The sequence below is a fragment of the Argiope bruennichi genome, chromosome 3 (assembly GCF_947563725.1).
Source record: "Argiope bruennichi chromosome 3, qqArgBrue1.1, whole genome shotgun sequence".
NCBI lineage: Eukaryota > Metazoa > Arthropoda > Arachnida > Araneae > Araneidae > Argiope > Argiope bruennichi.
Genome location: NC_079153.1, coordinates 68501495 through 68527496, shown reverse-complemented (window position 1 = coordinate 68527496; position 26002 = coordinate 68501495). Strand labels below are relative to the sequence as shown.

The 26002-nt window shown below is 28.0% G+C and overlaps 1 protein-coding gene across 1 annotated transcript in view; it reads right to left on the bottom strand.

Annotated features, from left to right (window-relative positions):
- LOC129963619 (heparan sulfate glucosamine 3-O-sulfotransferase 1-like) overlaps positions 1–25014 on the bottom strand; it is a 160662-nt gene extending 135648 nt beyond the window's left edge. The window contains exon 1 of the mRNA XM_056078093.1: positions 24804–25014. The gene's annotated coding sequence lies outside the window, so the exon portion shown is untranslated. The remainder of the gene's footprint in view (positions 1–24803) is intronic.
- Positions 25015–26002: the final 988 nt, after the last annotated feature.

Below are 26002 nucleotides of genomic sequence, written 5' to 3'. Positions count from 1 at the left end.
AAAGTCGCCAAATGGTCGCCAAGATCAGGGGTCATTGACCTAGCGTTCATTCAGCATTCATTAAAAATATCTGTAAATCTCTCTTCCTTACATTGATACTAACTGCACAAGGAAACACCACTCCAAATTGTTAAATATACTTTTTCAATTTCAATATAAGTATAGATAACTATTTATCATGTATCATCGTGGTGAAATTCCAAGTTAAAACAAGTTATCGTGGGAAAAAAATGAAAAAAAAACACCCCCCCCCGCAATCTCTCTCTTTGATTTATTTTTTTAACCCTTACTTGCCCAGCAGAATGAAAAATCCTTAAGATAAATTCTGGACGATTCATCTTTTAGTGAATCGTTTTGTATAATCGTATGATGCGATGAATTCTTAAAATTCACCAGAACTTGATAGCACATCTTGCCCGTGCCTGGTATCCTTGTGACTCTTTATGAGCAATTTGAAAGGACCAGAAGTGAAGCTTACCGAAACTACCAAGAACACATGTTATGCATCATCTTTTTATAGATATTAGTGTTCAAGATTACAAATTACTTGTTAGTTTAATTATGTACTTTGCATTTAAAGCCTTATTAAACAAAATGACTTTTATAAAAGTTAAAATATTGATAACAAATGTTCAATTTTGATTTTGGTCTTTAAACAATTTGTCATTTATATCAATATAATATAAAAGTTCAAATTTTAATTTTTATTTGAGTTTAATTTATTTTACTCATAACAATTCTGTTGGTTGAGTTCCTATTTGTTTCGAATAAAAACATTTCAAGAAAAACGCATTTATTTATCTTGTATATTTAATAAACATTGCAAAGAATGGCAGAAAATGCTTTTATTCCAGATAAATATATATAACATATGCATATAGTTAGTGAAGAACATAGCACATGGTAATAGCGATACCGAAACAAATGGTAAACTAGTTCGGCAGAAACTATGTCAACTTGATATTTTGATACTGTATTGATAAGTTGGTACTGTATTATCCAACCGAAAGCGAACGAGATGGAGATATCTATCAATATTAATTGAGTCCAAAAAACAATGCCGAGTATTTGGCACTTTTGGTCTGTATCTTTGTTGTATACCTTATATTTCTTCTTATTTGGTACAAATTATTAAGTTGACACAGTCATCCCAGATTTTACAAAAGACGTTTAAGACCATTGAGTAGTTAACCACTGAAAAATATAAAGTACAGTTCTATTCTAAAGGGCCTCATCAGTTCAGATCCTTTATATTAACGTCCCATTTTAAAGCAACACTAGGGTTATTATGGAAGGGATCTCGTAATTTTGAAACGCGATCAGATTGCGAGCACGACACCTCAGCTGGCACCCCACTCTCCAAACTTCTACACTACATCATACTAGCGGGTAGACATTTGGCCCCTACGGATTTAACATGCACGACGGTTCTTCAGCGGAATCGTGTCTCGAATTTGAAACCCTCCAGGTCCGAAGCCGAGATTTTACCACCAGTCCACTGAGTAAGAAAGACGTTTGCGTTTAAACAAGTATAGTTTATAAACATAAATTGGTAATACAATATTTTACAAACAGAAAATATTTTTTCCTTTTTTCTTAAGAAACTTTTTCTTAAGAATGAAATTATTTATTGTGACCTCTTAATATCGTTTAAAATTGTTCTTGTTATCCCATTTCCGCGAAAAACTCCCTAATGTAACAAAAGATGATGATTTCACAATTTTTACTCTTTATAATTTTTTTCTAGAGTTTATTTTAGTTTCTTCTAAAATAAGACTTAATAGAGACTTTTAGGATAACTTTCCAAATTGGGGAATTTGTCCCTAAAGATTCCCACATCAACTTTAGTTCCATGAAATACTTTGGACTCCTGGAAATGTTCTACATTTTCTTCCACAGAAAACATTATTTTTTTTTCATTTCTTTACCGAGTTTAAAACTAAAATTCTAATTCCTTCCACATCTTTTCTTTTTTGGGTAAATAAAAAAATAAGGGCAAAGATTTCGAAAAATATTTGCCTTAGAAATATTGACGCTACCATATTGGTAGCGTCAATATATATATATATATATATATATATATATATAAGATGTTTTAAAATTACTTCTAATTTACGAAAGATATTCTTGCTGTCATGAATAAATTAATAATTCTAATTATGACTTTTTTTAATCTAAAATTCATTTTTTTCAGTTCAAGTGTTAGTTTCAAGCTTTTTCAGTTCAAGTGTTAGTTTCAAGCTTTTTTCAGTTAAAGCGTTAGTTTCAAGCTTTTTCAGTTCAAGTGTTAGTTTCAAGCTTTTTCAGTTCAAGGGTTAGTTTCAAGCTTTTTCAGTTCAAGTGTTAGTTTCAAGTTTTTTCAGTTCAAGTGTTAGTTTCAAGCTTTTTCAGTTCAAGTGTAAGTCTCAAGCTTTTTCAGTTCAAGTGTTAGTTTCAAGCTTTTTCAGTTCAAGTGTTAGTTTCAAGCGTTTTCAGTTCAAGTGTTAGTTGATGAAAATAATAAAGTATTTTTATTGGATGCAAAACTGATATGAATTTAGATATCATTCATCATTTAATCATTATTACAGATAAAAGTGTGAATAATTTGATTTGGGAATTTCGAACTAAGGGAAGTGATTAAAAAAAGGTAGTAGACTATGTCCTATAGTTTTCTATCTGTGGAATAGGTTTTGTAAATGGAACGCTATAATCACATTATTTTCAAATAATGATGTTGTTAATGGTTCTAACAGCATTTTGTGTAGCAAATCTTGTCTAGTACGAGAGTCATAGAGATACGGATAATGTGGAAATATAACATACTCTGTTGAAACCATCTTGGAATATATCTAGATGCATCTAGAGCAGAAATCTGGTATAGCTTCTATATAGAACTCTCAGATAAAATTGATCTTTAATTTTGCTCCATTTAGTCAGAAATTAGAAATAAGATAATCGTAATCAGAAATAACAGAAACAATCATATTTATCTGAAATAATGCTATTTTTTATTGGAAACGTTCAAATACAAAAAATATATATCAAAAGATAAAAATGAATTACTAATTGCCATTGAAATCGTTACAAATATCTTTCAAAGAAGAAAGAATTCCAATCAAAGATATTCTTATTTTTAAGTTAGATTTGGGTCAAGGTATTTAATACTAGTATTATAAGAAGTAACATTTTTTATTATCACTTTGTAAATGTCTTTTACTAAAATAGTTCACAAAATCGTACAATAGTACCAATTTTTTTGAAAAAATGTTTCTCAAAGTTTTCTAAAATTAATTCTTGTTACATAAAAATAAACCGATCTTTTAATAATGCCACTAACCGTTAATAGTACCTGAGATAATTACTGGACCCATATATTGCCGTTTTTACGTGTTGTGAATGAAATGAACATAGTTATACATTTTCGTAAAGAGGAAAGACTCCCACGCAATGTTACTATTTATAGAAACGGATAGTTTTAAACAATAAGGCAGGCTGAAAAATTCATCTACACCGTTGGGGAAAAGAAAGGAATTAATAATTACCTCATAATTATCGGCTACTTCTGCCCAATAATGAGTAATCGATTGGAAAAGCGATGTAAAACTTTCTGTTACATGTTCCTCTTTTAAAATTACTTGTCTGATATGACAGATCCAATAAAACAACTACTGATGCAGTTCTTTTTTTTGTGTGTGTGTTTCTGATTCAAAATTAAAGAACATTCAAAGTAAAATAGGAATACATAGCAAGACTATTTTAAAAGTGTTACTTTATAATCAGCATTTTCGCTTTGTTTTATTAGTATATTCGTTTAATAGTCTCGTGTAGTTAATCAATACTTCATATGTAATGTTTATGAATATATGGGAGATAAAAAGAATTGAACTAAATTTTAAGTAACTCAGCAAAAAACGTAGTAAAAGATTATATTACTGCACTGAATGTATTTTTTATGTATTTAAAAGAAAGGAGATACATTATTCATTTAAAGCAAAGTTTGGCGTTAATTCTATATAAAGTCATACTTTTTGGGATAATGCATAATTGTAATCTTACAAAAAAGATTATCCATACTAGGAAAATTAAGTAACTGAAAGTACTTTCATAAAACCTCAATACTTTTTTCAACTTCAGTAGCAATTTCTTCACTAATTTATGCTATAGTTTGGTTTTGGTTTTGTGTTGGTTTCTGGCGTAAGAGCCATGCTTGGCTATGCTGCGCCAATCAAATGGTAAAATTATTAAAAAAGGTTTATAAAACATTCATTTATTAAAAAAAAGTTCAGGGGGTGTAAAGATAAAAACCCAAGAAAAATGATGAAACAAATACGATTAGAATCTTAAAATTTAAAACCATATTAATAAGAATTCAATACAAGGAAGCAATTCATTTAAACATTTATAACACAAAAGGAGAAAAAAGATGCTAAATGCAAGTGAAAAAACCAATAGCTTTTAAAAAATTAAAAATATTTGGGTGGTATTTTTCACCCACCAAGTCTTGTAATGTTAAAGATGCCGAGGTAAAAAAATTACAAGACTTGGTGGGTGAAAAATACCACCCAAATACTTTTAATTTTTTAAAAGCTATTGGTAATGCTAATGGTAATTGGTTTATGCTATAGTAACTTTGTTACTAGGGCTTATTTTACTTCCAATTTCATCATTGTTCCAGTGTCATCACATCTGCAGTTTCAGTATGCGTTAAGTCATCCTTTATTTCATACTTTTAGTTTCAAAATCTGTGTTATGTAACTGAAACGTTTGCTCATTTGGTACAAAGTATAAAGTTGGTACAGTATTAACAAGCCATTACAAACTTTTAAGAATGTCCTTTAAAACCTCTAAGTAAGAAAGACGTTTCAGATGTACAAGCACGGTTTAAACTTAAATTGATAATACAATACTTAATAAACAGAGTTTTTTTAATTTTTTCTTAAGAATTAAGCTTTTTATTCTGACCTCTTAATATTGTCTTGAATTTTTTTTTTGCTAACCAATTTCAGCGAAAAAAATCCCTAATATTATTTTACCTTTAATTTTTCAATCTTATTTTTACACCATGATATAAGTTTCAGTGCAGAATAAGAACAGAAGAAGTGAAAAAAAATTTTTATTCATTAAAATAACTTAATTAATAATTAAATATTTTTAATTTTGGTCTTTAGCTAATATCTACTGCTTGCTCTCTGGTATATACTCCTTGAGTTTTTTTTAGATATTGTCTAAAAAAATAGTCATATTATGAGACTGATTAAATGGTACTTGTTAGTACCGTCAGTTAATAAAGGATTAATACCTGGAAAGCAAGCGAAATGTTTTGTCTTTGAAAAAAAGCCAGTCTTCTTATCTTCAATAAGTCGTTTTGTCAAGAAGTCGTTCAGTAAGTCAGGTTCCAATCAGTAATTTAGATTTTTGTTATTCAAGGAAAACATTTTAATCTGGGACATATTAGAGACCGAGCATATAATTGGATGTAAGATACGGAAAAGAGAAAAAGAGTATCAAAAAGAAATAAAAATAATATTTTAAAATAAAAAAACGTCGAAACATATAATTAAAAATTTAAAAAAAAAAGGAATTGTCTTTCCTGAAATTTTCTTACACTCTTCTAAATAAACATGTCCATCCTTTTCCAGTATGAAAATTAAGAAACATAAAATAGGCCATGAATACCATAAGTGTTCAGATTTTTTCCCCAAAATTTCATGCATGAGCCTTTGGTTCGTCGTAGTAGAATGAAAAAATTCAAGAATGTATTTTGGAGGAATTCTTTTCAATAGAACAAAACCAAAATTTGAAACATAACTATAATTTTTGTAAAAGACCACATACCAAATATTATATGTTAAAGTTCAATTTTTGAATTGTCACATTTGCATATATGGAAATATCTGGACAGACAAACAAAATCATATTTCGAATTAGATTCAAAATTTAATATACATACTACAACTGTGTACCAAATTTTATAAGGGGAAATAATTTGTACTTTCCTGATATAAAATTACGTTTGTTCATTCTGTAAACATATAAATACCAGATATTTATTTTAAAATAACGAATATAAAAGTTAAATATAAACTTTATAGAAAGTAAGTTATTTAACCTTTATAGAAATATAAATGTTAAATAACTTACATACAGAGTTATCGGTGAAGTTCTTTTAAGTCCTTTAAGTTCAAAATATTTTAATACTATAGTCAGGCAAGAAACATTTACCTATATTAAAGTGACTATCTTGAATTTATTGAGATAGGTTACAGCTCCCCTAGCTATGAAATAGGAAAGTTAAAAAAGCAATTAAAAAATAAAGAAGATCACCCAAAAGCAATTAGGAAAAGTATGCTAAACCATAATAAAAACACAGGAAACGTTTCATCAAGTATGTGTAAAATTGGGTAAGATATTTGTGATTAAAATTATGAACATTTCTGGACTTCAAAAAGGGTTCGCTCTAAAAATGAAAAATGTATTTCTCCGGTATTATCATACTGTTTTTCCAAATTAAGTAAAAGCGAAGTGAAATTCAAGCAACGAAATAAATAAACAGAAATAATAAAAAAAATCTGAAAAAACTCACTTCAGTAGAAAGAATCTGAGAATCAATTTTTCATATATAGAACGAATCCTTTTTCAAATCGCGAAAAGCTCATAATTTTATTTTCAAATATCTCTGACAATTTTACAAATAAGTCTTGCGTTTTAAAATGGTATAGCATACATTTTTAAATTTGATTTTTTAACAGAGCTCTTTTATATTTTTATAAATTTTTGTAACTTCCTTATTTGTCTGTAGAGGTGCTGTAACCTGTATCAATAAATTCGACGAAGTCACTTTAATGTCACTTACATATGCCGCTTTGAATTTAAAAAGTTTAAAGGGACTTTACTGATTACCCTGTATTTATGTTCCGACTATAATTTTATAAAATTAAAAGTAATCTGAAATCTACAGATAAAAAAATCACATTTTATTAAACAAAATATTATGCCTATTTTAATAATGTTTTATACACGATTGTGTTAACAGTGATTATTGATTTTATTTAACTAAGATATAACAAGATTTACTCCAATTTAAAATTAAAAGCAATTATGCTTCTTCCGAAATAAATAAGCCGTTAAGATTATTATTGAAGTTTCCTTTCAAATCAGAAAATTAAAATTTCTCTTTTTATATAAGTTGAAAAGTTAAATACTCAAAACAACCTCTTTCCGTTTAGAAATTTGAAGGTCAAAACCATATGTTACAATTCAGCTCGTAAAAACAATCAGGAGCTTCCTACTGAAGCATGCGGCTCAAACAAAAATAACCCAAATTGAAGAACACATAATGTTTCTATTAAGCCCTATTTGCCAATGACAAAAAAAGTTCTTGGCACGTGTTCTGAATGTTTGTGCTTGTGTTTTGTAATCTGTTTTTATTTTTGAAAAAGAACTCTCAGAATAAAACCACACAATCAATTCACATTTAACAAGATGAGAATAAATGTATTTTAGCATTTATTAATGTTTTATAAGACTAATATGTCTTTTTGATTCCATTAAAATTTTATTTAAAAACTGAATAAATTTTAAAACTTTTAGAGGAATTTAACTATACCGGCATTGGTTAGTTTAGTTGAATTTTGGTCAGATGATGATATCGACATTTGAGAGGCACTGCTGTTTATGAGGAAAAGGAAATATAAAAGGAACTTAAAAGGACATTTGACCCTCGTTGTCAGAATCAATGCACAATATCGGCATACGCAAATGATGCTCTGTGAGAGAATCGGTGCTTGAACCTGGAAGTTTTCTGTTCAAACGCCAGGCCTTACAATAGGGCCATCGTTGTTCAATATTGGAATATATTGGCAGAATCATGGCGTTGCGATTAGAAGATTGGAATTTTGGCATCCAACTTTGTTAAAGATCCACTATTTTATGGTCCTCATATATATTAAAATTGCCACCGAAAATCAATATACCACATGATGGTGCGGCGTGGAAATTCATAGGCTCAAGTATTAGGGTCATCAACAGATCACAATTCTGCATTCCAACCCTAAAATATCACTCAGTTTCAATAACGGGTATAGCTTTATGAAATGAAATCTATGCTGGCGTTATGCAGTTTATCCAATTGATTTCATTAATCAATCACAAGAAACAGATTTAATCTATATTTATATAAAGCTCAATGTGTGTGTGTTGGTGATCTACAGGCCAGACCGTTCGTCCTACAGCTACCAAATTTGGCACGCATACCTTGGTAGTCGGAAATGTGCACCTGGGGTCCCTTTTTTGAATTTTGAATTAGAATTTTAATTATTAATTAAAAACTAACTTTTCCGACAAAAAAAAAATCTTTTCATTTCCCCACCGCCAAATGAGTAAGGCTTCAGTTTTTTTTCCCAAGATAAAGAGGATAGGCTTAATAAATTTTCAGCTGCTTATTTCAAACGATTCTGTTTATTTTCTTAATGTTTGATGCATTTAAAATTAAATATTGTTAATTAATCGACCTTTCAGATTCATTTTGAAGTACTTTTGAATAAAAATAAAACAGAATAAAGGAAACTAAAAATGTCTAATCTGCATAGTGTTACCCCAGCTAGAGTAGAAAATTCACGCATTTGCGTTACCATAATTGGCGTTGAAAATTCGCGCATGCGCATCGTGTTCTGATTGTCGACAATTATTTTCAACGGATACGGACTTGGTTTTGAAGGCTTAATATGTTTTCGACAGATTATTTCAAACGATTCTGTTTGTTTTTTTAGTGTTTGATGCATGTAAAACTAAACATTGTTAATTAATCGATCTGTTCATGATAAATCTGAGAAAATGTTGTTGAAAACCTCTTGAGATATTATATAAATTAAGAAAAATATTCTTTAGTGCCCATAAGGTTTAAATACTCAGCGACTCTGTTTTCAGTACTCATATTATAAAAAAAAATGCTTCGCTGGCTGGTCGCCAAAGGTGGCTAGTGATAAATAAATGTAAGTCAGTGTAATTTTATCCAAAAATAAAGTTACATGTTTTAACTAATTACCTACTTAAATTACAAAATGAAGTAATGAAGCAATATTAAAATAATTATATCCAAAAGTGAGGTTGAATTATTGATTTTTTTTAAAATAGCTATCCACTCACGTTGAAAAATCAGCTATAGAAAGAGGGTATTTTTATTTTGGGACCATGGCCTGTCAAATGAGAGTGATATCTTAGTCTGTATTTATGCTCTGATCTTTCACATCACAATATGAGGATGCGTGCCTCAATATTTATTTTATGTCTACAAGGCAAAAATGCAAAGCGAACATTTTGTAGAATTCAGAACGAGACATAATCCTCACCGCAATCCATGGTGAAATGAAAATGAAATAGATAAATACATTTAACAATAGATTTCAGAACTTAGGAGGTTCTAAAATTTATTCTATAAATGATTTTTTTAAAGTTCAATCGTAATCTATTTATTTTAAATAAAAATAAAAATAATTTAATGATTTAAAAAATTTTAAACCTTGAATAGTACTGCTGAGGTTGATTCTCTATTTTTTAGCATTAAAGAGAGTTCTAGGAATAATTGCATAATATTTTAAGAAAAATCACACTATTAGGATTGTATTTAAAGTATCGTTTGCAATTTTATAATGCAATCTACTGCTTAAATCTGTAATAATAATGTCTAATAAAATTAATTAATAATTCGAAATATTAACTATTTCCAATTATTCTTACAAATATTTGGCTCTATTTAAATAAATTTTAAAAATATTTTTTTTAATGTAAAAGTTTATTTTTAATTTTTCACTCTACTAATAATCATGTTTTTAAGACAAAAAAAAATAATTCTTAGTCAATAATCATCAAACTGAAATTAAGAATATAATTGATTCATAATTTAGAATAATAATGTAATATGATGACGTGCTGCACTATAATATAAATTATTTATTTACATTTATTTGCTGATTGTGATATCACCGCTTAAATCACTTAAACTCCTCTTTAATTTCAAGACGACGGCAGATATAACCATGAAGATGGTTTACCATATGGTAATATATCTATGGATTACGTAATGAGATTGTTCGCAGTGCCACCTGGTGGCAAACATTGGTATTCGCTTTCTCCTATTTCGAAAACGACTCAAGGCATATAATGACGCAACTGAAGCTTTTCAATGACGTTAAATGTTTTTTATGAATGTTTTAACCGTATTTAGTTCATTCTAACAAGCTATCAGGACATCACTGTTATGTAAAAATATAAGAGCCACATATAAAAGTGCGGAAAATTAAATGCAAAATATGCAGAAAAATTAATAAAGTATTAACAACGACAATTACTATCACAACGATCTTATCAGTTTGGAGATGTCTGTGACACTAACCATACAATAGTTTAGATACCAGGCAATTTAAACTGAAGGATCTATAAAAAAAGCATATTTAAACTGGTGAGGAAATTATGGTTTACAATTTGGAATGGACAGTATTTTCTTTATAAAACTGAAAAGCGATGACAGTTAAAAGGATATCTCAGATAATACAAATTCACTGCAAATGAGCAAAATAATAACAAAAAATTGATGCGATGAAGTATTTATATAAATGAAGAAATTCAAGCCTATAAGGAATTCAAAATTAGTTACCTATTAATGAAAAAAACGTCAGTTAAATTGCATACGTATATTTCTTTTATACCGCTTTTTAAAATTTCTACAAAAAAAAAGTAAATTATTATTTTTTTAACGTTGAATACAAATAATCACATGAACGTGTAATTTAAGAATATCTCTGACATTTAAAATGAAAAATTAATTATTTTCCATCAAAAGCAGCGAAACATGTTTTACATTTTAAATGTAAAACATGAAATAGGACTCATTTTTAATCATGCAATTTCTTAGTCTATTTCTTAATTTACATCATCATAAAACCGCTAATATGAAGAATTTGCTATTTTTCAATATCTAATTAAATATGTCAACTGATATAAAATAAATAAGATTAAACTTCGACATTTTTTTTATTCAGAAAAAATAGTACTGCCAAAATTGCTAATCATTTCTAAGCCCATTCTTCTATATTTGTGAACAAACCTTTTAATGAAATTTCATGAAACCGAATTCGCATTAGAGCTGTCACATCCTTAAAAAAATATCACTTTTTTGTTATAGAAATGATAAGCGCTTCATTCCATTAAAGAGAAATGCTGCACATTCAACTCTCTGTAGTTCCAAGCAGCTATTTGTGACAAGTGCGCGGCGATGTTGAAATACGATGTATTACACATTAAGCATGAATAATTAATACATGTTTTGTGACAGTGATATGCGATATCGAAGCAGACTTAATTAACGTTTCGATAGTATTAAACAGATAATCGAGATCCCAGGTATATTCCCAAGAATATTAAGCTGAAATATCAAACATATGACAGCTTTATTAATTAAAAACACGGGATGTGAATTAGAGAATTCATAATTTAGAAATATGATTCATTATCGTATGACGAATTGAAATTAATATTAAAAATTTAACTATTTGAGATATTAAAGGCTGGATATATCAGATTTGAGGAAATAATTACACTGATAGCCATCAGAAAGTAAAAATGGTATTCTGTAATTATAAAATATTCTAAAATTGCTTTAATAATAAATAGATTCGGAAGATAATTAATTAGAAAGATGTTGAAATAAGAATTCAAGAGGTTGAATTGAAGAAAACACACACATATAATTCAAGGCAAGTAATATTTTAAAAAAATAATTCTTTTTTTCTTCTTAGTTCTTCAAACGATGATATGATTGAAAATCAAAAACTCTTTCAAGAAATATGAAAATCAGATTTATAATGCAAAAGATAATGAGAACTGGGAGACATAGAAAATTCGAAAGAATATATAATAATAAAGTTTTATCTCGCATTTTATGAATATAGAATTGCATGAAACATTCGAAAGGCATTCGGTGTAAGTCAATAAACATTAAAAATGATATAAAAGGAAACTTTAAAGAATTAAAAATAAAAAAATACCAATTTTTGTAATTTTTTTTGGTTATGGCAATAAAAATGTAACGATTTAAATCAATAAAAAATAACGATTTCAAGGATTTGGGAACTGAAAATTTTAACAGAATAAAAACACGATTTATGAAATCATTTTCAGAAAAAATTGACTTAAACTGATTTACTTCTAAACTATCATAGAGAGACTTTTATTATTAAAAAATAGTTTTATCGAAGAACCAAATTATTTTTATGCGTGAATAGGATATTTCATTTGAAATTATTTTACAAATTATAAGCTAGCTTTGATGTAAGAAATACTTAAATTATGTATCAGATGCATAAAATTTTATGTTCTTGATATCTCAAACCAGATATTTCAGAGAATTCTTCGAACAGAGGTTTAGCTAGAATACTTGCATATATCTTTGACACATTGAGGATCGATAAATAGATAAATAAATAAGAAAATAATAAATGAATATTTAAAAAAATATTTATGAAAGTGTTTTCGAGGGATAGAATTACAGTCCATTCGCAATACAGCCATGTGTTATTTTTATCAGTTCATTACAGTCATCATCTTTGTTCTATTTTAATGACATGTTTTCAGAGGTGGTTTAAAAGTTAGGTAAGCTAAAGGAATCTCCAAAATTCAGAATTTCTTTTAATATTGAAAGCTTTTAAATTTATTTCTCACTAACCAGATTTCAGTCTAATTCAGATTTGATTTAAAATATCAATGTTCAGATTTTTATTTTCTAGTATACGTAATATAGAGAAAAATTGGTAATCGTTAAAAAAATTCGAACTCTAGATTTTGACCTCGAGACCCACGTTTTAAATCCTTTCTAAATTCGAAAAATACATTTTTGGAAAATGTCCGCCTGTTTGTCTATCTATGACAAAGATAACTCAAAAGTGCTTTGAGCTGGACAATTGAAATTTGATATACGGTCGGTACACCATATTTAAGGCTTTCTATCAAATTTTGAACAAAATCTATACAGAAAAAGTCGGTCTGTCCGGCTCTTTATCTTAAATATTTGTTTCAAGCGATTAAGAAAAACATGTCTTAAGCGTAAATTCGATTATTGGATGCTATTAATTTCATGCTAGAGATTATTCGGGGGAAAAAAACCCGCCAAGGATGATCAATTCATTCCAAAAATTAATATTTCGCAACTATTTTAATCTAAAGTCAAGCGAGGCCTTTTCTGGCATGAAAAGTTTATTAGAAAATACATGAGAAAATGAAAATGTCCCTCTGGTTTAAATTTATATTCGTACATGATTTACATATTCTTTAATGCTTTTCATGTACTTAAATAATTATCTTGATTTTAAAGAGACATCTATTATAATGATTTTTTTTCATAAACTTGAATACAGATTTTTAAAACAGCATTGTATTTGTAGTATAATACAATTGCATTATACTGTTTATATATTTATATTCAATGCGCTTTCACTTGAGAAGCCGCGGTCGTGTGGTGGTAAGAACGCGTATTTCGACTTTTATGGTTTCAAGTTCGAGAAAGTATTCGACTCTTAAGGTTCAAAGTTAAGTCGAATGTTTTCCCGTTGGTGCCGAGGGTGAAAGTTTGGTGAAGAAAATTACCACCTGGTCCTCGAACCGTAGTTCAGAATTACGAAGTCCGTCCCAAATTAGGCCTAGCGCTGCTTTAAAAAACGTTAATATAGCTGAACTAAAATGATTTCGAATGATATGGAATGTGTCTCTCACTTTCCGTAAGAATTTGCTGCACATACTTTTACTACAATAAAATTAATATTTCCTTCCGTGTCATTCCAAAAATAACTTAAGCTCACTAAATTCTAGAAACAAAAGAAAATTGTATAAATTTCATAATGATTTAATATATAGTTGAGTTCTACATTGATAGTTTAATCACATAACTTACAACTCTGTTCCCTAACTTCTTTTAAATTCAAAGCAATATTTTTGAATAGCAAAAAAAAAAAAAAAAAAAAAATCTTATCACTCATCGAATTCCTTTATTATTCAATACAAATTAAGCTTTTAATCAGTGCTTCTGTTCACATTTGTTATATTTGCAATGAATATGACACTCAATTATCAAATTACTTCAATAAAAATAACACAGGAAACCCATAAAATATATTTTGTTTTATGGAAACATATCTGAAATAATTTTTCTGAAAATGGACTCGAGTTAGTATCAGTAATAAAATTTTAAAATAAAAGGAAATAAATGTCAAAATGATGAGAACCTTGACTGGCCATTTATTCCGTAGTCGCCAGCTGTACGTCATTCATTGTGAGAACGTTTGAAGCGTCGTGAAAGAGTTAACATGGAACAATCCAAAATAAAGCATAGATTTTATGGTTGCAGATTTTATATCGTCGATCCTTTAATTCCAACAACAAGATATTACTACTAGGGCATCATGTTCTGAAGATATTGTTACTCAAATGCTTACAATCAAATCATAGTATCACTTTAATTTTTAAGATATTTTAGATATAAGTGAGGTTTTAAATTTTAGTTTTCAATATTATAGACGATTTCTGTTTCTAAATGAGTTATACAAGATTCTTTATTCTATCATCTAAAAAAATACGGTATTACTTCAACTTTTACAATTTATAGTTAAATATGTTTAATTATATCATGTAAAAGCTTTGCGTTATGGTTATTTCTATCTAAAAATCAAAATTAGACAACACACGCCACTAATTTGAAATCCAACTATGTAGAGTTTTAAAGCTGAGATGTCTGATCTGATTGACGTCATTAAGTTCCATGCATCAACATATCCGACTGCCGGCTATTAAAATAGGATTGATGTTTATCTGATATAGAACATTATATAAGCAGAGCGGGGATTTATTAAAAAGATTGCGCTTTCTTCGTAAACATAATTGGATATTGATTGAAATGCAGATTTTCGGCAAACATCCTCAGCGTTAGATAATGAGTTAAAGCATAATAGTTAGAAATTAGTGTTGCGTTTAAGCTGAAGAATTCAATTAAACAAATGTTTATAATTAATTTTTCTTTTTGATCTAGTAAAATCACGACTTCTTTTATTTCTGCTCATTTCCTGCTCATATAAAAGCATCATTCAATAAAATATGAATGTAGTAGAGGAGGTTCCGTACTAGGTATGTGGAGAATGAACAAATGGCACATAAAATTGCGTGGTAGAATCAAAACATTGTAATCATGATTGGGCAATGCGCCAAGTGATAACGTTGTACTAACGTCGTTGCGTGTTTCAATTATATTATTTACATAATAGCAAAAGTACAAATCGACAAAATCAATTTCTAGGTGGATTTGATTCAGATTTACACTTTGGATTCCAAACTTATGAATTAAATTTTATTGATATAATTCTTTACGTTTGTAACTATCGTTTTTTCTTGTATAGAACAAACTTCCTCGGAATGGATTTCGCTCAAAATTTGATAAAAATCTGAAAATTGGACGTCAAGTTCATATACCAAATTTCATTTTTCTAGCTCAAAATTATTAGTTATTGCGTTCACAGACAAATATCATTTCTAAAATATATTTCTCAAACTCGCGGAGATCTGAAAGTTTACGGATGTTATATCGGTGGAAAGTTGCGAATGTAATTTAGACTTCAATCAAAATTTGATAGAAGGCGTCAGGTCGATATACCAAATTTCATCTTTCTAGCTAACATTAGTTATGGTGTCATAGACAAATATAATTTCGAAAGTTTGTTTTTCAGGCTCGTAGAGATCTAAAACGAAAAGATTCATCAAAATTTCCAGTTAGAAAAATAATTAAAATGAAATTCCACTAATAAAAGTTTATTTTTATAACTTTTTTTTAACATTAAAACAGGAAATTTTTCTCATTTATAAGAATTCCACTTTTCATCACAGAATCTTTTGACATTTCCGTAGGACTTAAAATGGTATTCATTCGCCAACGGAAATAATCTCGGTCTACGCATTCTTTAGAAAAGCGTGGGTGAAGGCGCTTACCGCAGTACCCCTATGAACAAGGGATTAAGTTTCCGAAAAAGACAAGCCGTGTTCTGCACTAATACTCTGGAGATACAGCTTACCAGAGCAATTACAAGTTCTCATAAAGCCGGTATAACATCCGTTTGGAAACTTCTATTTTCATTTCAGATGTTAATCCCTGGATAATCTTTTAGGAATATCAAATGGCTGTCACTGGTTGAAAAGCTTTCGAAATGATGGTTCTTGATAGGACAGTTTCCTCCTAGGATTAATTATGCAGTTAATGAAACTTAATAACTAGTATTAGGTTGAAAATAGACTTTGTAGTTAATTGAATAGGATTTATCAAGCATTCCTTTTTTATTAAATGAGACTATATGCACCTTTAAAAAATGCATTTAAAGAGGATAAATTGTCAATTATATTGTTTACTAGCCATATTTGGTGCCAGTTCATTTGGCAAGATTAAAGGTTGCTAAAATTTCCAATTAAATATTTTCTGTTACTTGGTCTTAAAGGATGCCTCGATAAAATATTTTAAAACGTCAAATTTTGATAGGCATATAGTTCATACCATATTAGAAAGTTTAGACATTTCTGTTTATTTTGCAATGCGTTTTTCTAATTTTTTGTAATATAGACAATTATTTCGCGTAAATACAGCAGTTTTAAAAAATAGGAACGCTTTAAAATTTTTTCGCATCGCCCGATTCTGAAGATCAACTGTAACTGTAAGTGTAGAAAATTTTCAAAAATAATGTCAAGAGCATGTCGTATTGTTAAAAAAAAGAGAGAAAGAGAGAGAGAGAGAGAGAGAGAAATAAAGAAATAAAAAAAGCAGAATCACCATATCTTGATAAAAAAAATGGAGGGGAGGGGGGAGCTAGGATGAAATATTAGTAGTATAAAAATTTATTACATTTCAACATTGAAATATACATTCTAAAATGCACTTAATTGATTTTAAAAATTAATTGGAAAATATATTTTTAATTACATCCATAATGAAAAATGATTAAAAATGATCCCACTAAAGCAATATATATATATTTAAATTTTAATATTGACTTAAAAATCAGTTTTGCATTATATCTTCAGAAGTTATCGCGGAAAAGTGTTAAATTTCGCTTATTTTTTTAATAAAACTTTTATTAAAACTTAAAAAAAAAACCTCCCTCCGAGACATACATCCTTCCCTTTCAAAATATGTCTGTGCCACGTTTGGCAGTGAAACGGACTGGCCTGTAGAACTCACACATACATAGAACCTTTATTAATACTAAAGAAGATACACATGTGGAATGTATATTCCATATATATAACTTCTTTGTATATATGGAATGCATATATAGATGATATATATGTATATGGAAGTCCAAAACACCTAGAAATGAAGCACCGATTAACCAACCACGTCACCTCTGAATCCAACAATGAAATATTTTTGAATGTCAAAATCATTATAGCCGTATTATTTAAATAGTTTTACAATTGATTTATTCATTGTTTACATAAATACACAATTGCATCAGAATCTTTATCTAGTAATTAAACATAAGTGATTAGTACATCATTATTTAATGGAATGGATGGATTTTTTATTACTCTACAAAACTTTCTTATTCTGTATAAATAAACTTTTTCTTCCTTGATTCTCAGCAATGGAAGAAAAACACGCTATTAGACATTTGACCAAACAATAAAAACAGTTTGAATTTCATGGCAAAAAGTAAAGAATTGTTGACAATGATGCTAAAAAGCACTTTAAAGATTAACACGTTAAAAGACATAATTACATGATAACCAAATTTTTATCTCTGTGAAATAAATCTTAGAATATAATAATGATATAAAAGTCCTTTTTTTTGCAATAATATTTTCTGAAGTTATTTCGAGAAAGTGCCAAAATCTCGCTCAAATTTTAATTAATTAATTTTTTTTAAAATTGAAACTTAATAGCACATTCTCTTCTTTCAAAATATATTCAAGCCAATTTGATAGCTAGGTCAAATGGTATATTTACCAGGTTTGGCATGTATTTCTTTTCTTGGATAGTAAGCTCTAACTAACAAAAAATATAAAAAAATTCAATCAAATTTTTATTTGAAAGTTATGAAAAGTTTTAAAATTTATCCTTAATAACTTCGAAGTATATTACTGCACAAAGCTCCTTTTTATTTCTTTCTAAAACTCGAAAAATAAATTTTTCAGTGATAGTGAATTTATTTCTTTACAATTTTTTTGTCAAATTTCAATTAATTTTTCATTTGTAATTTACAGCAATGCATTCAACTTTTAATTGGCAACAATACTTTTCATTTTATTTAGGCGTTAGAACATGAATCTATCCTCTAGCACTTTAGGATGATATTAAATCGATATTTTACGCATGTTTCTCTGCTATATATTTAAGAAAAAGATAAAAAAAAGTAAGTGTAGATAGTAAAAGATAAAAAGTAAGAAAAAGATAAAAAGTAAGTAATTAGGGCAGATGAAATAAAGCCTAAAATAATATCATGCTTTGATATATCTAACTAAAGGCTCGAATTCACTATAAGAATCTTTTTTCCAATGCCAGGAAAAAATATAAATACATAAACTGGAGTTCAAAAATTTGGCAATATAGAACTTAAAAATATTTTTAATTATTATTCAGATAACCAAATTGTATTTTCTTTAATTTTTTTTATTGTTCAGGCAGAAATAATAACGCGGTGGAAATAATACAATTTTAAAATTTTATCAAAAAATAAAAAAAAACCTTTCGGGAAAATATGCCGTAGTTTAATTTTTTTTCCTTTTTGTATTCGAATTAATAAATAACAAGAATTAGAATTTTCTTGTATAAATGAAAAAAGTTTCTATCAAAAAAACTGCTTATAAACAAAACCAGCTGCTTATTTTTTTCAGTTAAAAATGAAAAGAAGTCAAATACTTGAAAGAATATACTGAGATATATTTTCCAAGGAAAATGAAATAAATATGGCAATCAAAAATATCGTTTACAGTTGATATCAATATGTAGCAAGAACTTAATTAAAATGTGAAATTTGAATACTTCAAAAATCTTTATCATTTCAGAAATCGCGAAATCAAATTATAGCATGGATATTTTTTCGAACACGGATGTAATAAATTGAAAAATTCAATAATTTTGAAAGTTAAAATAACAAAAAGACATGGTAACCATTCAAGTGAGAAAAAAATTGAGTTAGAAACAGAATGAAATGAGTTTTCAATTTTTTTTTCAAATATGGTAGAATTTTAGCGATTACTAATTTCTGGTGGTAGCTTTTTCATTCTTTCGGAATTGAAGGTGCCAGGTTTAAGTATCGTTTGCATCAGGGATCCGTCGGATCCATTTGGATGTCCAGTCCATTTAAGCACATCAAAGTTACACATCTTGCTGTTTCTGTGATACAAAAGCTTAGAATGGGATTTGATTCAGGGAATACAGCTGATTCAGATCTGGTAAACCATATCATTATTGATTTAAATTTCGCTCCAATCATTAATAAAAATTATAAAGTCCACCTGCCATATATCCCACATGAAGTTTCAAAATGTTACAACAATCTAAAAAAAATTCAACAAATGAGTATGAAAGAATGAAAACAATAGAAAACAACGGGTGGAAAATCATTATATCGAGAAAATTTAAATCATTGAAGAATGGCGTGATTTCACTAGAGAATTAAAGACATAAAAAAGGGATATTCTTAATATAAGCTCAGATTTCCCCAGTTTATAAAATCCATTGAAGGCTGTTGTCCGATGCATAAAGTCATTGTTTATTCTATGTAATCCAGGTCTTCTCAGTTTTTCAGTGCTTTAAGATATTTCAGCACTCTTTTAAAGTTCTAATCGTAAACAACTCTTTCAAATGTGAAAGGTGTATTCAGCTTAATGGAAAGAGGTTGAATCTTTGTCAGTTTTCAATTTCTAATAAAATAGTTCTAAAGCAAAGAATAAGTCCTTATCTATTGGTGGGATATTAAACATTTTTACTAATGCACCAAATCCAAAAATTAGAAATTCAATAGTGGTAATAAAATAACTGCATATAATACAATATAGATAATTTGTAATGTCTATAGTTTTTTGATGCTGTCATTAATGTAATCCATAATTTGTTTTCAGCGACGCGGAATAGGTGGAATATTTGAATCTGTATCAGTTCTTTAGAGGCTTCTGATGGGATAGTCTGCTGATTTATCTCTGGAGCTTTTAAATACCAATCAGGGACAGAAGCTTTTGCTCCCGGAGACTGGAACTTTCTCTGTCCATATTTGAAATCCATATGACAATGATTTGATTCACAGAAGAAGGAACCATTTCGTAGTATAAGTTACGGAACTTCTTCACACACTCTTAAATCAAATTTCATCGTTACATCTGAAGTATCAGCACAACTGGTACTAATTCAGATATTCTACTTCCTCCATGTTCAAGTTAGACAAAAGGCAGATGGTAACAAGTTGTGACTGCATCGAAGAACTAGAAGGTTTGCTTCAAACGTAAATATATTGTTTTTATTATTAAATTCCAAGCCGTTGAATGTTTACAGAAAACCAGTTGATACATATGGCGTTGCTCGGAATCAAAATATTTTCATGTATAATGTTTTCATTATAAAAATTAATTTTATACACGCTATTATAATATGCACAATCCTTTTGTTATTATCCTACAGCACTTAATTGACTGCTTTTGGATCTTGGACACATGTAACTGTGCGAAAATGAAGGGTAAATCAGTTCTTTCAGGCATCGTTAATTAAGTACTTTAAACCAAGAAATTTTTTTTATATAAAACATAATTTTAAAATCTAGTGGGAGAGTTGATAAGAGACTTATTGCTGCCGTATTTTAAAATAATCTGTGTGAAATTATAAAAAAAATAGAATAAAAGAAAAAAAAAATGCGAAAAAATGATTTTCGCACAACATAAAATTTTAACAGAATAGTTAAAATTTTGTATTCCAAATATTTACTGTAAAATGTTATGCTTCGAAATTGCTGAAAAAAATAACAAAATTTCGATTAATCACTAATTAATTGAATATTTAATTTTTTGCATTTCGAAAAGTAAATAAAAATTCTTTCTTTTGTCTTAAAGTTTAAATGTAGAAAAAACATAATTGCATTCAAAGCCACAAAGACATCTAGTTATTAAGAAATCTTGCATTTAACACACTCCCGTACGTATAATGTGAATTCGTATTACGCGAAGAAAAAAATTGTAACTAGCTTCATAGAATTTCCATAAATCCTGCATAACGTATAGGATAAATTTAATATTTTCACTAATTGTTGTTGAGAAAAGAAAATGCGTACATTTAAGTGCTATTTATATATGAACAATGATACTAACGTTTAAAAAGAAGTGATGATTGATATATGAAAATAACAATACATAATCGTATTCAAAAATTTAAGAAGAAATTATTTTTATTCATCTTTTAATTAAAGAAAGTTTTCTAATTATCAGAAATTAGTTAATTAATGCCAATAGTCTGCTGACAAAGTAATAATGTTGAAACTGCTTCAATCTCGCAAGCAATATTTCGCGGTTTCAATTTGGAGGCATTTCAGCTTGTCCAATATTGCTACTGCATGTTCCGTATAACACGATTTCTTATTAGCCTGAACTAAACCTCAGCTTGATACGAAATTCCAATATATTTAATTTTTTAGCATTTCCTTGTATCTGAAAGCAGAATAGTATACTTTCCCATCCAGTCAGGAAAAAAAGAAAAACCAAAATAATAATAATAACAATAATAATAAACCCTGATTCATTATAAATTTTTTTCTACTTTCTTTTTCTCATTTTGCCTTTAATGCATGACAAGCTTTCCGTTATTCATAAAATATAAAATGCAAATATAATCCAAGGGAATATTTTTCGAAGCTATTTCCATTTGCTTTTGGACTGTTAATTTTTCGAAGAACGTATTATTGCTCAGGAATAACGGGACTGCTATAAAATAATGCAATAAAATTGAATTTAAAACCTACTTTCAACTTCTATAATTGATCCTTTTAAATTAATAATTGTCATAATAATATGTCTTGAATCATAAAAATTTTTATAATTGTTATTTGATGCCTTAAATTTCTTTGCTAAACACACAAATGCTTAAACGAAACTGAAAGATGTATCCACAAATATAGTATTCACATCTGACAAATATGGGAAGATATATATATAAATTAAGAAAAAGTAGAAATTTAATTTAAAAACATTTTTATAATAAATTTTAATAATTTCACATTTTATTTTGAAAAAAATATATTTATATTTCACATATTATATTGAAGAAATATTGCATATGATATCTTAATTCAGTTTTCAAAATTTAATGAACAAAGTGTCTGATTTATAAAGGAATAATTTAATGGTCAGAAAGACGCATAATTTAATGTTTAAGGGAATTTTTATAAAAAAATTCCATATTAAAAAATTTAAAGCAAAAAAAATAAACATCAATTAAATTAGAAAAAAATTGGAAATTGTTTTCGAAAAAATGCCAATTTAAAAAAAATTAATTTAACGCATTAAAATTTTTAAAAAAATAATTGATAAGAAAGTAGCAAAACTTCCTATTTACTAAAGTATAGAAAAGTTCATAAAAGATCGACAAATTCAATAAACTAACAAGTACTTGAGTACGCAAAGCCAGTTTTTTCCCCAAATTGAAATAATAATGATTTTTCAAAGTTTTTTATAAAAGAATTTTTCCCTCATTTCAACGCAAGATATGCTTTATTTTCTTTAATTGGATTCAAAAACTCATTTTAAAATCGATAAAAAGCAAATATTTTTACAGTCGAATCTTTTCTATGAAACAATATCTTCTTTTTCACCCTGATTATTTGTGACATAATGATATGAACTTTACTTTTTAACAAGTGTTACACAATTTATCTTTATGGAAGTCCCCATATCCGATTCATAACTCCGAGGCAAAATGTTCAGTTCTTATTCTAATCATTCATTTATAATTAAGGATTTTATAATGCTTTGTTATTGATAGCGGCATGCAATAATAAAATAAGGAAAATTAAGGGAGCGTTTTAAAGAGAAAGTATCTCTATCTGTCTCAGAAAATTCTAGAGTAAAATTTCCTACGAATTTAAAACAATTCTACAGAAAATCTAACAATTTCTTTGCCTTTCTACATAATTAGTTAAAATTTATTAAAAATGTCACAAAAAATTTATTGTAAAGAATTTGTATTTATAAGAAAAATAAAGTTCTTACGCTCTACTGATAAAATTTTAAAAAAATTATCTAACATTTATTAAACTGGTTTGTATTTTAAAAATGACTTCAATATATTCAGGAACTGCTACTTTTTATTAAAGGAAATTCTGGTGATATTTATAAGGTACTTAAATTGATTTCAATAAATATTTTGAGTTGATGAAACAAGATAATATTCTTCTAATATATTCAAAGTAGATAATATTTTTCTAATGTTATATAAAAAAATCTTCTAAAATTTTTCTTTTTTAACGTAGGATTCCACATGAAATTTTCCCGGACTTCATTTTAATAATCATAATCATATATTAATCATACGATTTTTTTCGCAAATAAAATATGATAATTGCATTTCATCGAAGTAAACTGTATTTTTTTTTTTACTAAGCTTCTTTGAAAAATAATTTCAGTATTTTTATGAAATGGTAACTCTTTATTCAAGGAAATGATAAGAATTTATTTCGAAATAAAAATAATTTAATTGCTTTGATTTTAATGAATATTTATGGTAGCCAAAAATAGCTAAACATCTCATGGATATTATTTTTAAAATAAGCAACAATTTTCAGATTTCCTACTATGAAATTATATTATTTCAAATTTGTATTACAAATTACTTATAAGAATTATGTTATTAATAAATTCTTTATAAAATAATAATCACATTAATAAATAAAACCACATAAGTTATTATAACTACACATATTTTTTTTTCATAAATAATCTGTGATGCGATGGCATTCATAATTCCTCTTAGCAGGTGCAGCAAAAGTTTTCTTTTAAATATTTGTTTAAACTATCTTTACCTCATTTTCTCATTTCCATCTGCTCAAAAAATTCGCGCAACCTATTCTACAACACATTTACTATTCGCAAACGATTTTTCAATACTTCGTTATCGATCAACTTAAACTGTGCAAAATTAAATGAAACAATAGGTTTTTTAAAAAAAAGAATGTGTAATTTTAAATGTTTCAGAAGATCTAGAGGGAAAAAAATCCTTAACAAAATTCAAAAAAGACTCTTTATTTAATTTCTCTATTTCGGGAAATTAGAGAAATATAATTTTTTTTTTTTTTGTAAAAATTGGAAAAAAAAATTATTGAAACAACAGAAGTTTTAAATGTCGTTACACTGAATGAAAAATGTTCCATTTGAATCCACTAAATCGCAAAATTTAAAAAATACGCTAAAGTTTAAGTAAATCGGGCATTTTCAAGTTTTTTTTCAGAATACGGCAACATTTCACTATTCAAAGAAAACATGGAACATTTCATTAAAAAAATATAAAAAATTACTAAGCCAAATATATTTTGAGCAGCGAGGCTAGGTGTCAATAGCAAGAAAGCATCTTTTAAAATATTATTTCTAAAATGTATAATATTTTTTAATTTATTTTATTCATTGTTTTGAAACTTTTTATTTGAATATTTCGACAGAATCAGAAATTTTCTGGGTTTATTTTGAAAGTGAGATTTCCGTTCATATAAAATTTGTCACATAATGACACTCGCGTCGCCGCTCAACAGGTGTTATGGAATTTTCCAAACCTTTGTTTAAATCCTGTTTTCCTTCATCTTCTCAATTTCAGTCAGATCGGATTGAACAAATTCGCACGGTCAGTCTACCAGCTGCACTGTCATTACTTGCAAACGATTTTTTAATACTTCATTACCGCTGCCAACATGCAATAAGAAAAAAAGTCAAAGGGATCCAAGTTCTGCTCCGTCTCCGCGTGCTATCACTAAGCCGTTTGAACTGCCAGACGGCAACACGCTTTACTACGCTGAGAGTACAGATGGGATTTTTCAGAGAGCGCTCAGTGGGATCACGTGATATCGAACACCGTTTCCCATTGGCTCCTGTGTTTCACTTTGATCAGGACGGAACAGACTTGTTTCCCTGATGAATTTTTTATTGCTTCTTATGCATTTTTTAAATGGGTTACCTGGATATATTTCTCCGAACACAGAAATATCCCCCCTTCCCCATTTTTTGTATGAGTCCCAAAGATATAAAATTTCCTACCGCTGAATGTATTAACACACATCGGTTGTTTGTCCAAGCATACGTGAACGTATGTTACATCGATATTTTCATAAATTCATCATGGAGATGTTATAAATTTCTAATATATTATTTATTCCTCCTTCGAGTATTTCGAGTTATAGGTTCATGAAGTAACATAAAGTTTACGTGCCGTTCCGTTCGTTCATCGGAAATTCAGTTACTCTGAGAACGAGTTCATTTTGTTTTAAGGGAAATCTTTCTTCGGAATTAAGATTTTACGTTGGTTATTAATGTTTAGAAATCACGTTTCTTGATAGTGTTAGGGTAGAATATAAAGGAAATAGGTTATTATATATTTATATATTGAAGAGACATTTCAGAGGTCAACGTTTGTTTTACGGCTTTATTTGACAAAATAAGTAGTGCTGAATTTTTATGAACGAAAATCGTTTGTTGAAAGCAACCAGTTATTAAATTTTGTTACAAATTTCAACCTGTAAAGGGAATTTATATACAGTAAAACGTCAGTTGTCCGAATCTCCAGTTAATCACACCGGTTTCAGAAAATCTGAATTCATTTTTTAATAAAGTTTAAAAAAAATTGCAAAAAAATAAGGGAAGTTTCATAGTTTGGATAATTAGCATAAAATGTAGGCTTTGTTGGGGAGATTATCTTTTATGGCTCAAAAAGTTATTTAGGAAAAAATATAAAGTACAGTTTTATTCTAAAGGACCTCAT